Raw genomic sequence first — 14,481 nt, 5'->3', positions numbered from 1 at the left:
CCCTGAAAGAATTTAATGTAAGTTCCTTTCTAGAAAAGTTACTCAATGTTCAAAGTAGTAGATGTCAAGTATAGGGCAGCTATTTATTTGATCCACCACAAAAGAAATGTTTAAAAGAAACAAAAGATGTAAGTGCACATTGATAAATATTTAAAACTTGAAACAGTAAGTTAATCAGTCAATAAATATTTATTAAAAGCCAAGCATATGGCCAGCTAGGTAGCTCTGGGGATTGAAAGCAAGATTTAGAGACAGGAGGCTCTGGGTTCAAATTTGACCTCAGATACTTCCTAGCTGTGTGATCCTGAGCAAGTCGCTTAGCCCCCATTGCCTAGTCCTTGCTTCTCTTCTGCTTTAGAACCAATACATACTATTGATTCTAAGACAGAAGGCAAGGGTTTAAAAAATAAAAAGTCATTATAAGGAACTAAGTCAATTTTACAGAAAATCAAGCCATTCTCCAATTGATAAATGGTCAAAGGTCATGAATAGGCAGTTTTCAGATGAAGAAATCAAAACTATCAATAATCACATGAAAAAATGTTCTAAATCTCTCTAATTAGAGAAATGCAAATCAAAACAATGCTGAGGTACCACCTCACACTAGCAGACCGGCTAAGATGACAGTAAAAGAAAATAATAAATGTTGGAGGGAGTGTGGCAAAATCGGGATACTAATGCATTGCTGGTAGAGTTATAAATTAATCCAACCATTTTGGAAGGCAATTTGGAACTATGCCCAAAGGGCTTTAAAAGACTGCCTGCCCTTTGATCCAGCCATACCACTGCTGGCTTTGTACCCCAAAGAGAAAATAATGAAAAATATTTATAAAAAAATATTCACAGCTGCACTCTTTGTGATGGCAAAAAAATTGGGAAATGAGGGAATACGCCTCAATTAGGGAATGGCTGAACAAATTGTGGTATCTGTTGGTGATGGAATATTATTGTGCTGAAATGATGATCTGGAAGATTTCTATATGAACTGGAAGAACCTCTGTGAATTGATGCAGAATGAAATGAGCAGAACCAAGAGAACACTGTACATAGAAAGTGAAACATTGTGGAACAACCCAATATAATGGACTTTACTCCCAGTAGCAATGCAACAATCCAGGACATTCCTGAAGGACTTATGAGAAAGAATGCTATCCACATTGAGAGAAAGAACTGTGGGAGTAGAAATACAAAAGAAAAACATGTCACTTATCACTTACCACTTATATATATGGGTATATGATTTGGGGCTTAGGCTTTAAACGATTGCTCTATAGTAAAAATGATTAATATGGAAATGGATATCAAGTGATAATATTTATACAACCCAGTGGAATTGCTTGTTGGCTCTGAGAGAGGGGAGGGAAAGAAAATCACACATACGCATACATACATATAAAATACACGGTAATTCCTCACCTATCATGGGAGTTACATTCCAGAGACCCCCCACAATAGGTGAAAATTCACAAAGTAGTGGCATTATATTTATTTTATTATTCTTTGATGGCAAGCATCTTCCTCTGGTGCGTGGGTTCACTGCCAGAAGCCTTAGATGGCACAGAATGTGTATATTCTTCAGGAAAAAATAGGAGACTTGTGGGACTGCATTGTATTCAATGACTCCAAACATCTCTCTCAGAAGTGCTTTTGGGTCAACTAAGCAGAGGGAAAGAAAAAATGCAGAAGAGGCACAGAGGGGTTTGAGATTCAATCTCAGGTCCATCTAAGCTGCCATATGCCCTCATTCCCACATGGGAATAGCCATCATAGGTGCTACCGAGTAGGGAGAAGGAAGAGAAATCCCCTCTACTCCTGTGAGATCATCCAGGGAAAAGTTGTTGGATCCTCAGACCACATTCTAAAAATAGGAATAGAGATTGAGAGTGGAATTATTTCTCCTTTTGATGAGTTGCTCTTTTTCCCTGAGCTTCTGACTCTGTGTTTCCTTTACCAAGGGGCCTTAGTATGGGCCCCAAATGCAGGGGCAATGGTAAAAAGCCAGCTCCAAGGAAAGTGCCCCAATTCTGAGGGGGTTGTTGTTCAGTTTTGTTGTTTTTTTTCCAGACCTTTCCTACTCTTTGTGGTCACATTTGGGGTCTTGTTGCAAAGATACTAGAGTGGTTTGCCTTTTCCTTCTCCAAATCATTTTATAAATGAGGAAACTGAGGCAAACAAGAAGTGACTTGCCTAGGATCACACAGCTAGTAAGTATCTGAGGCCACATTTGAACTCAGGTCTTCCTGGCTCCAGGCCCAGCACTGTACCCACTATACCACCTAGCTTCCCCAATTACCACCATTTTACATATATCACAATTTATTCAGTCATTCTTCATATGACAGACATCTCTTTTTGTTTCTAATTCTTTGCTACATTGACCAAATTCTTATGGGGAAACAATGCATTGTAGGAGACAGTGGACATACTAGAAATCAGCAGATTTGGGTCTTAGTATCAGTTCTGTCACTTACTATATGCGTGACCTTAGACAAGTCCCTTCATCTCCCTTGCCCTTAGTTTTCTCCTATAAAATGAGCATCTGAATTAGAGAATCTCAAATAATAACTGACATTTTGAGTGCATTAAGGTCTACCCAGTAGTTTACATATATAGCTGGGATATGAAATGAAGCTTCACCATTGGGGAAGGTTGCCCCTTCCCCTCTAAGTAACAGATGCTGGCTCTGGAAGCAACAACCAACATCCCACCTTCTTAGAGAAGCAGACTCAAGAATTTTCCCTGCTACCCTAGTGTAAGGGTAGAGACTGAAAGCTAAAGAATTCAAGTGCCTTTCTGAACCCCAGTTCCCAAAACCCAAAGGAATGATGACCAAGTCAGAGATCTATTATCCAGCAATTGGGAGAAGAAAATAAGCAGAACAGATCTACCCTCAATAAGCTAGGAATGGGAAACAAGAGCCTTGGTTCATAGCAAGAAGAGAAGAAGGACATCACCATGATCTTTTTATGTAAAGTCCTGGGCTTCATATCTAAAAGAAAAAAGATTTTCAACTACCGGGGAGACATTCTGCCCCACCCCAAATCCCATATAAAAAAACCTGGTAACAAGGCCAGCTGAGGCACTACTGTAATTGTCCTATTGGCCCCATTAATCAAGAGAACTAGATCTTGAAAGCAGAAGGCTATGGCAAAAAGGATGCTTATGGAAAGACAAGCTAGAGTGCCAGCCTTGGGGGAGAAGCCAGCCCAGATTTGACTTTCTTCCTTACTGGAACACCACCCATGACAGTACTATGAATCATGAAAACCGTACAGGTCTCTGGAAAGGGAGTATATAGCTCCTCATGGCGTGAGGATCAGAGGGAGGGAAAGGAAAGAAAAAGGTCAAAGGAACTTGAAACTCCCTATGGGTTTAGATGTGAGTCCTTTCTGTATCTGTTACTTGGAAATTATGCCAAAGGATCCATGATTTCAGTGAAGTGGGTACTCCTTCCAAGGGCTAGATCACAGTCCATCTGTATTTTCTCAATGTGGTGTGACCCCTTGACTTCTGTCAAAGAGAGTGAAGGTACCCAACCCTTGGCAGAGAAAGCCTAGGACACTGTTGATCACTCTTCCTTGATTCTCACATCTCTATAGGTTTTCAGGACATGACTCTCTCTCCTGGTTTTCCTCCCACAGATAGTTTCTTTTCTGTCTCTTTTGCTGGATTTTCCTCCACATCATGTTCTCTAACCATAGGTATCCTTCAAGGTTCTGTCCTAGATCCTGCTCTCTTTTCTTTTATGCTTTTTTCTCTTTTTTTATATACTCCTTTTTTTAATACTCTTTTCTCTACACAATTTTACTTGTTCACTTTAGCTACCATCTTTATGCTGATGACTCTCAAATCTTCTTAATCCTGCCCCATTCTCTGTGGAAACTCCAATCTCACATTTTCAAGTGCCTTTCAAATATCTCAAATTGGATATTCAGTAGACATTTTAAAATCGATATATCCAAAATAAAACTCATTTTCCAGCTAAATCCTCCCCCACTCTTACCTTCCCAGTTATTGTAGTGGGCATCACCATCTTTCTAGCCCCCTCAGTCTTGCAACCTAGGAATTATCCTGGAGCTCACTTTCTCTTGCTCCCCATATCCAAATAGTCGCCATGGTCTGCCCATTTCACCTTTGCAGCATCTCTCAAATATGTCCACTTCTCTCCTTTGACATTACCACCTCTCTAGTGCAATCAGTCCCTCATCATCTCATGCCTGCAGTATTGCAATAGCCTGCTGGTGAGTCTGCCTGCCTCAGGTTTCTTTCCATTCCAATCTATCCTCCACTCAGCCACTATACTGATTTTCAAAAAATGCAGATCCAATCAATAAACTCCTATTCAGTAAACTCCATTGACTCCAAGATTGCTGGGGAGTAGAAGGGGGATTACTAGTAGTCCCGTTCCCCTTGGGGGTGGGACAATTGAGCGAAAACGGAGTAAGAAGAGCCAGTAGGTTTGCAGTGGCTGATCTGAAGTGCCATCTGCTGATTTTAATTTTTATATCATTTTCCTCAAGATTACATCAATGTTGGCATGAGTTCCATTCCCTCCATACATCTTATCTTTGGAGACAATGTGTTAGGTGTGTTTGACGTATCTCTTGGGCTACAGTGCTGAGAACGTACAGACCTTTTCATGGGAGACGATTTCTTCATATTTCATTCATTGTTCTTTTATATTAAATTACTGTACCAAATCGGATCTTGGGGAGGGGGGAAACTTGGAGACTGTTCTGGCCTGTTCTTGCAGGCACCTGTGTATGGGAATCTGAATTAGAGATTTAAAATCTTTAACATTAACCCACTATATGCTGGTTTGTTGTGAAGTGGCTTCTAGGAGAAGTTTCTGAATTATGAGGGTTTATTTAGTGGTTTATTTTGAGATAGTGTATAGTCTGTGACTGTGGTTGTTCTTGCCATGAACCTATATTGTTTTTCTTTGTTTCTCTGGGGCTGAATAAGGATACTGATTGCAATAGTTTCAATACAAGTGAATTCTACTGAGAAAAGAGTCACATAGGGGAAACTGAGTGAGAATCTCCATCCTCCTGACAACCTGCTTTGCTGGTTTCAGAGCTGGTGACGAGCTGTACTAAACGTCATGGACTTTGATGGCTTTCTGCACAAGATCAAATACAAAATGCTGCGTTTGGCTTTCAAAGCCCTTCACGATCCAGTCCCCTCCAACTTTCCTGTCTTCTTACACTTTATTCCCCAGTGTATACTTTTAAATCCAATGGCACTGGCCTTCTGGCTGTTCCACAGAAAACACTCTCCACCTCTTAACTCTGGCCATTCTCTCTGGCTGTCCCTTATACCTGGCATGCTCTCTCAACTTTGTTCTAACTGCCAACCTTCCTGGTTTCCTTTAAGCCCTAACTGAAATCTCATTTTCTAAGGGTTGGAGAAGTCTTTCCCAGCCCCTCTTAATTCCAATGCATGCCCTGTGTTAGTTATTTCATTTATTTATTTGTTTGTTTGTTTGTTTGCATGTTGTCTCTCTCATTAGATTGTAAGTGCCTTGAAGGAAGGGACTGTCTTTTGCCTCTTTTTGTATCCTGGCACACAGTAGGTGCTTAATAACTTTATCGATTTATCAATTAATCTTAGGAAGATCATTTTCATATGTGAATAAAAGATAGATTAGAGTGAAGAAAGATTGGAGGCAGACAGATCCACAAGCAGGCTATTGCAATAACCTAGGCATGAGTTGATGAGGTCCTATACCAGGATGGCAATGTCAGAGGAGAAAAAAAGAGTACATATTGTTAAAATTATTGTTAAACTGTTATAAATGATGGAGGGAGATAGACAGATGTATATGTATATGTCTAGTAGAGTTCACCCTCCCCCTTAATCCAAAGGCTTAAGAGGGGTATCCCTGTGATGATGTTGTGAACAGGGATGGATAGGAAGTAGTGTTCAGACAAGGGACTTCTATGGGTTGAGGTATAGACAGTTTTCCAGGATTTAACATAATGCCTGGACCTCAAGAAACCCTTTCTGAACACAGCCCTGCTGGGGTAAGACTGAACAACAGACAGACTTGGGTTTGGCGTAACCAAGGCTTATTTAGACAGTCTCCCCCAATTCCCTCTTCTGCTTTCTACTTCTACTGTATCTTCAGAGAAATTCTTATCCGACTGCTTGTCTTACCAGGGTGGTTTATTATAACAAAGGAATAAAGATGGGTGAGGAGAGTGGGGTAGGAAACCCTATCTTGTCATTATATGTTTAAGTTCCTTTGGCTAGGCCAAGCCAATGGCTTTGGCCCAAAATGCTCTTTCCTCCTTCCTCTAGTCTGCCATCTACCTAATCTACAGACAGGGAAGTAAAGGTCTTTCTCAGTTGGCACAGAGTCGAGGCAGGAAGCTTCAGGCTAGTTCAGCTGGCCTCCCTGGTCAAGGACCCCTTCAGCTACTGTAATGTCTGAACAGCCTCTGTGGTGTTATTCTGGAAATATAGGAGAAACAGGATCACATTCAGGTCTTCCAGGCACAAAGGGAAAAGCAGGGAAAACCTCAGGTATTCAAAAGTAGAATTCTGAGATCAGGCAGGTCCTCTGTCTCCCACTGAGTCCAGAGACAAAAGGTCCCCCTCCCAGTTTTATCTCTCACAAGCCTCTGCTGCTCCTCCAACTGTTGTTCCTGCTCTTCAAGCTTCCTTACTTGCAACATTCCAAAAGCAAGTCTCCTTCTGTGCCAACTTTTCCTACAGTATGCAAGAGATTCTATTAAGGTAAAATTGGCAGGTCTTGGGAACAAATTGGATATGAAAGAAGGAGGAGTTTATGAGAGATTAAGAAGTCAAGGATGACACCTAGATTACAAGCCTGGGAGACCAGAAGAATAGTGGTACCCTCAACATTAATAGGAAATTTAAGAAGAAGGGGGAGTTTTTTGGGAGGAAATAATGAGTTCAGTTTTAGACAAATTTAAGATGTCTACAAGATATCCAGTTCAAGATGTTTAAGAGGCAGTTGGAATTTGACTAGAGGTCAGCAGAGGAGTTGGACAAGTGGATCTTCCATAATCTTTATGGAAAGGATCATTTAAGCCTGATGAGATCACCAAGAGAGATAGTATAGAAGAAAAAAAGGGACCAGGGCAGAGCCCTGTGAGACACCCATAGTTAGGAGGTGTGGCCTGAATTGTGATCCAGCAAAGAAGACTTAGAAGAAGCAATCAAATAAGTAGAACTGGGAATAGAGTTGTATCCCAAAAACTTACTGAGTAACCAGTATCAAGAAGAAGAGAGTGATACAGAGGTGTTAGACTCAAAGAGAAAAGGATCCCTATAGGCTGTATATTGACTTAGAAAACCATAAGTGAATACTATGCTGCATTGTATTTTTTTCTTTATTTTGTTGAACATTTCCAAATTACATTTTAATCTAGTTCTGTATCACTCTAGACCAGTGATGGCAAAACTTTTAGAGCTGGAGTGCTGGGTCCCCCCCCAGACCCAGTGCCACGCCTGCCCCCCCAGAAACAGAGTGCCAGGCCCTGACCCCCCATCTTACCTCCCCCACTTATCCCAGACAGGGGACTGAGGAAGCACTCCCATTGGGCTGCTGTTTGCAGAGGGGCAGTTGATGAGAGGCACATGTGGAGAGGGAGAGGGGAGTAGCCCCAGCACTCTTCTCCTCTCTAGCTCTGCTCCCCTCTAGCTATGTTCCAGTCTGAGTCAGGCTCCCCTCAAACCTAGCTCCTCTCCAACCCCAACATGGGAATCACCTTCACCATAGACTCTGTCATCAGCCCCGCACCTTCATGCCACATGTGAGTTTCCCCCCACTCCCCCAACCTCATACCTTACCCCAGACAAGGGAGGGAGGAAATTTTCCCATTGGGCTGCTGGGCAGAGGGGTGGGTCATGTGAGGAATGTCCTCAGGTAAATGAAGAAGGGAGGGGAATAGCTCTGCCCTGAGTCCCTCTGGCTTTCTAGTGAGGAACTCTGGTGGGCAACTACAGGTGTACCCACAGAGAAGGCTCTGCATGCCCTTTTTGTCATGTATGCTATAAGTTCACCATCACAGCCATAGACTTTTGCCATGGCTTGTGGTTCTCTATCAATGAATTTGATATTTCTGGCTACAGTGTCAAAGGCTCCAGAGAGATCTAAAGAAATGCTGATTGAGAAAAGGCCATTAAAATTGACAATTAAGAGATCACTGGTATTTGGAGAGAGCAGTTTCAATTGAATGATAACATCAGAAATTAGATTGTAGAGAGTTAAGAGAATGGAAGGAAAGGTAAAAGAGTCAGTTATTGTAGACAGCCTTCTCAGAGTTTAGCCATAAAAGGACAGAAAGAAATGAGATGATAATAGGAATGGATAGACCAAGTGAGGGTTTTTTGAGGATGGAGGAGACATAGAAATGTTTGTAGGAAGTAGGGAAGCAATCAGTAGACAGAGATGGATTGAAGATAAATAAAAGTGATGATAGAAGGGGAAGTTTGCTGGAGAAGAAGGGATAAATTGGGATCCCTTGCCAGGAGAAGGCCATCTTATCATGGGAGACAGGTGAAGAAGGAAATAACAGCAGAGGGATTTGAGAAATGTGAGTTGAGGAGAAGGGGGAAAAGAGGGAGCCCTTGGCCAATGGCCTTATTTTTTTTTTTTTCTTCAGTGATATATGAGGCAAAGTTCTCAGTTGAGAAGGTGGGAGGAAGGGTCATATAGTCTCTAATCCAAGGCAACTTGGAACTTCTAATTTGTACTAATGGAGTAAATTTCTATGCAGGGAATTCCTTATACTAATGAAATGATAGATTAGGGACAGGAGAAAAAAAGTTACTTCTTTATGGATTGTGAATGCCATGACAAACTGAATACTGTGAGGGCATATCTTAGCTTCCCTTTTTATCTTTCCTCTAGGAGCATAGGGCCACAACCAGTAGGCAATGGGACACACAGTCGCTCACCCAGCTGGGAAGTGTCTGAGCCCAGACTTGAACCTAGGACCTTTTGTTTCTAGGCCTGGCTCTCAATCCACTGAGCTAGCCCAGCTGCCCCTACTTTAGGTTGCAGTTTCTTTAGCAGATGTAGTTTTTACAGGGTGGGGTTGCTAGCCCCACGCCCAACCCTCCTCCTTTTTCATCCAGGCTAGGGACTGTCCTTGGCCCAGGAGTGGTAAGGGTGGGCAGTAGGGGTCAAGTGACTTGCCCAAGGTCACACAGCTGGAAGTGTCCGAGGCCGGACTTGAACCTAGGACCTCCAGTCTCTAGGCCTGGCTCTCAATCCACTGAGCCACTCAGCTGCCCCCTATAACTTAGTAGAGGGTCAAAAATTCATTACTATTTTTTGCATCCTTCTGAGGAGCTCAGATCTTAGTTCGATTGGCCCTCAGCCAATAGAGGCATGCAGCCCATTACCATGCCCATGTTTGAATCTTCAGCTCTGCTGGCATAACCTTTGAGAATTCAGAGTCACATCATGATGAAGCATTCAATTCCTTCTAACTAAACAAGTTGGTTCCCTCCCCCCACAAACTTTTCTGGCTATAGAAGATCAAATACAGAAAAGAATTTGAGTTTTCATGCACAAGCAGGTTCTGACCTGCATGTTCTCAAATCTTCCCCTTCTGAAGTCCTTCACGAGAACAAACGAGAATTGCTGAACACTTGGCAGAGGACCTGAATCACACCTGGTGCTCAAGAGCTATTAGATTTCTAGGCCCTGATGATAGGGACATTCCCAATGCCTGGATACTTTCAATTTTGTTTTCTTCTTTTCCTTGAAACTGACTCTTGTTACTATGACTCAGCTCCTATGTGGTCCCAAAAACAACCTGGCTGCCTTCCCCCACTTAAAAAGAGGCCAGTGTTGTTTTTCTGGGCTTTTAAATGGAGGGAGAGTCCACAAACCCTGAGGCAGAATATTCTTGAAAACTGATATAACAGACACCCCAGTCTCAACCCACACAGATACAAAGAGAACATGCTCTAAAACTGCACTCAGGCCAGTGATAGGATAGGAATCTTTTATCAACCCACGAGAACTGGACTTCTAAAGGGAAAAACTCTCAGAAAGTTCCCACTAATTAGTACCTTTTCATCAATGTGAATGCTCCCACCAACACAGCAGATCCCACCCTATCCTTAATGTCTCTACCCAACTTCTGTTCATGTTTTTCTCTATTGTCAATTTGTCTAATTGCCTTCCGAGTTTTGATCATATAGGAACCATAGAATTTTAGAGCCAGAAGGATCTTGGAGATGTTCAAAGGAGCCTTAGTCATGTCTCCCCAACAAGATTTTAAACTCCTTTTAAGAATGGAATTCTATTTCACATTCCTTTATACTTGGAGTCAGCACATCTTGGGTTTGGGTCCAATAGCCTTTTCCCATTTTTCTTGAACTTTCTGTAGAATTTGATCCTGCAAACCATCCTTTCCTCCTGGATATTCCCTCTTCTCTGAATTTTCCCAACTCTGCACTCTCTTGGCACTCCCCTGGCTTGTTTGGCCACTCTTCTCTAGGCACTTTTGCTGGATCTTCCTCCTAGTCCCAACCCTCCAGCTGTGGGTGGAACCTACAGCTGTGTTTTGGGCCCTATTATCTTCTTTAACTACACCCTCCCCCACTTGATGATCTCATCAGTTTAGTAATCTTATCACTTCTAGGATGATGATTCCCAGATAGCAGTAGATGTCTCAAAAGCTCTAACTCCCACTCACCAACCTTTTATTGGATATTTCCAATTAGATGTACAGTAACCATTTACCTGGGAATCACAGGATACACTTTGGACAAGACCCAGGAAAGCCATACGTATTTGTACTTATGATTAAGAAAAGCAATTGCTGGGAAAACTAGAAAACAGAATGGCAGAAACTAGGTAGAGGCTAATATCTCACACCCTCTATACCAAGAGAAGGTCAAAAGAGTCATATGGTTTAGATATAAAGAGTGATACCATAACTAAATTAGGGGAACATAGAATAGTTTACCTGGCAGATCTATGAAGAAGGGAAGACCAAACAAGAGATAGAAAGCATTATAAGATATAAAATGAATAATTTTGACTATATTAAATTAAAAAGCTTTTGTACAAACGAAACCAATGTAGCCAAGTGAAACAACAAACCAGGGAAAAAAATTTTATAGCACATCTCTCTAATAAAGGTCTAATTTCAGAAAGCTATAGAGAACTACTTATAAGAATACAAGCCAGTGCCCAAATGACAGTCAAAGGAAATAAATAAGCAATTTTCAGATAAAGAAATCAAAACTATCAATAATCATGTGAAAAAAATGTTCTAAATCACTCTTGATTAGAGAAATGCAAATCAAAACAACTCTGAGATACCACCTCACACCTCATATGATAGTAAAATGATAAATTTTGGAGGGGATGTCACAAAATTGGGACACTAATGCCTTGGTGGACTGATCCAAACATTCTGAAGGGTAATTTGGAAATATGCCTAAAAAGCTATAAAACTGTTCATACTCTTCGATTACTGGGTCTGTATTCCAAAGAGATCATAAAGAATGGTAAAAGGCCTACTCGTGCAAAAATATTTATAGTAGCTCTTTTTGTGGTAGCAAAGAATTAGAAATTGAGGGGATGTCCATCAATTGGGGAATGTCTGAACACATTGTGGTATATGTTGGTATGGAATACTATTGTGCTCAAAGGAATAATAAACAGGATGCTTTCAGAAAAAACTGGAAAGATCTACATGAACTGATGCAGAATGAAATAAACAGAACTGGAACAACATCATATACAGTAACAGATTTGCAGGATGATCAAATGTGAAAGACTTAGTTCCTCCCAGCAATAAAATGACCCAGGACAATTCTGAAGGACTTAAGACAAGGAATGCTATTCACCTCCAGAGAAAGAACTATTGGAGTAAGAATGCAGATTGAAGCATACTATTTTTCACATTCGTTTCTTTATGGGCTTTTTGGGGGATTTTAGTTTTACATAGGTATTCTCTTATAACAATGACCAATATAGAAGTATGTTTTACATGATAATATATGTATAACCCAGATCAAATTGCTTACCATATCCAGGAGCAGGGAAAGAAAGGAGAGAGGGAGATGATTTGGATCTTATGATTTCAGAAAACATGTGTTGAAAAACTATTTTTTTACACTTAATTGGGAAAATAAAATAACTTTGAATAAAGAAAAACAAAGCAATTGCCGAGCAACTAGGTGGCTCAGAGGCTAGAGAACTAGGGCTAGAGATGAAAGGTTCCTGGCCTCAGACACCAACTAGTTGTGTGGCCCCAGGCAAGTCATTTAACCCCCATTGCTTAACCCTTTCTGCTCTTCTGCCTCGGAACCAATGTGCAGTATTGGTTTTAAGGCAGAAGGTAAGGTTTTGTGGTTTGTTTTTTTAAAGAAAAGAATAGAAGAGCAATTGCTAGACAGGTTCCAACTAGTCCATTATACCAGATAAAGAAACAAACACTACAGGTCTTAAATAGAACTCATCTTCTGTTGTTTTTTTCCCTCTTGCTTACTTCCCTATTTCTGTCTCAGAATTATCACCTTCCTTCCAGTCAAACAGTCAGAATATTGAAGTCACTTAACTCCTCTCTCTACTGCAGTCTCCATACCGAGGGTGTCCTGGAGCCAGCTCTAAGCAGACTGTTAAATTTTCAATTGAGTATTTACACCTCAGTAATTGGCAAATGCTACAAATCAGGACACAATTAATGGTTTCATTGATTGTCTAGACTTGAGAAAGTAAAGGGAAAATTGTTAATAATGTAGATCAACCTTAAAAGTGTGTCCCAAACTTAGAAAATTGAGGGTTCAAAACAGTTACAGTAAATCCCTGCTCCATAACTTATCAGTTGTCAAGTCTTAACTCCATCTCCTGTCTTTTTTTTTTTTTTTAACCCTTACCTTCTGTCTTAGAATCAACATTAAGTATTGATTCTCCAAGATAGAAGAGTGGTAAGGCCTTGGCAACTGGGGTTTGTTCTTTGCCCAGGGTCACAGAGCTAGGAAGTATCCCAAAACCTGCAGTCTAGACCTGACTCTCTATCCACCGAGACACCTCGCTGCCCTCAGAACATGTCCACTTTTCTCCATTCATATATGACACCTCTAGTCCAGATCCTCATCTTTTTTCCATCAAATGACCTCAGTGGCTACTTTTTTCTCCCTGACTCCAATTTCTCACCTCTATAAATCATCCTCCACAAAGTTGTCAAAATAATCATCCTAAAACAGAAGTCTGACCACATCATTACCTTATTTGAGAAGCTCTTGAGGCTTTCAATTGTTTCTCTAATAAAGCACAAATTCCTTTGACAGTCATAGCCCTTCACACCCTGGTTTCTGTTTACATTTCCACGTTTATTACATATTATTTCCCCTCATGTACTCTTACGTTCCAGTCAGATCAACCTGCTTCCTGCCTCCCAGCATGACATTTCATTTCCCATCTCTGTTGTCTTTTTTACAGTTAATCCCCCATGCCTGGAATGCACTCCCTCCAAACTTCTAATATCTATCTATCTATATATAGATAGATAGATATTAGAAGTTTGGATAATATATATATATTAGAAGTTTATGTATATATATATATACACACACATACATATATATGCATATATGTTCTTAGTTACCATTTTAAAAAATATATAGAACAGGGGGCAGCTGGATGGCTCAGTGGATTGAGAGCCAGGCCTAGAGACAGGAGGTCCTAGGTTCAAGTCTGGCCTCAGACACTGCCTAGCTGTGTGACCCTGGGCAAGTCACTTGACCCCCATTGCCTAGCCCTGTAACAAATAAAATTAATATAGAAGGATATATATAAAAAAAGATATTAGGGTTAAAAAAAGTTAAAAATATAGAAAATATGTGAGCATAACAATAATATACTGTATATAATTTGTTATATATAATAAATTATGATAAAAATGCTTATCCAAGAGAAGCAAATTTTCAAGTTAGCTATAACCAAAAATCTGTCTCATTCCTTTTTTCCCCCTCTGTCCCACCCTTCCTCCTCCCTAAGAGGTGGGTAATATGATATAGGCTGTACATATATTATCGTATGATACATAGATCTATTTTAGAATCCTTAGCTTCCCATAAGCCCAGCTCATGTGCTACCTCTTAAAGGAAGATGCCTCTCCCTACCCCATCTTAGATGATAGTGTTCCTTCCTGGTTTAAATTAATTGGTATTTATTTATCTATGTTTTGCTTCAGATACGTACTAGCCATTGTATTAATTCAAGATTTCTAATTAATACACGATGAGACTGTGGACAAATCAGTGCCCTATGGAGCTCTCCAAAACTGTAAACTGCAGAAAAGGGACTAATCTCTGTTGTAAGTCTCCTCATCTGTCATTTCTCTATACCAATGAAATCTCAGGTCTAGTCCTTCCCTGTCCCTATGTAGCTGATTAAATAGATCCCAACCAGCAGAGAGTAAGCTCTTCAAATGAGAGGGGGAAAGCATTTATTAATAATTTTGTTTTTGTTTAGTC

Source organism: Gracilinanus agilis, chromosome 2 (genome assembly GCF_016433145.1).
Source record: "Gracilinanus agilis isolate LMUSP501 chromosome 2, AgileGrace, whole genome shotgun sequence".
In the NCBI taxonomy this organism is placed as follows: Eukaryota; Metazoa; Chordata; class Mammalia; order Didelphimorphia; family Didelphidae; genus Gracilinanus; species Gracilinanus agilis.
Note: the sequence above shows the minus strand (reverse complement) of the source record.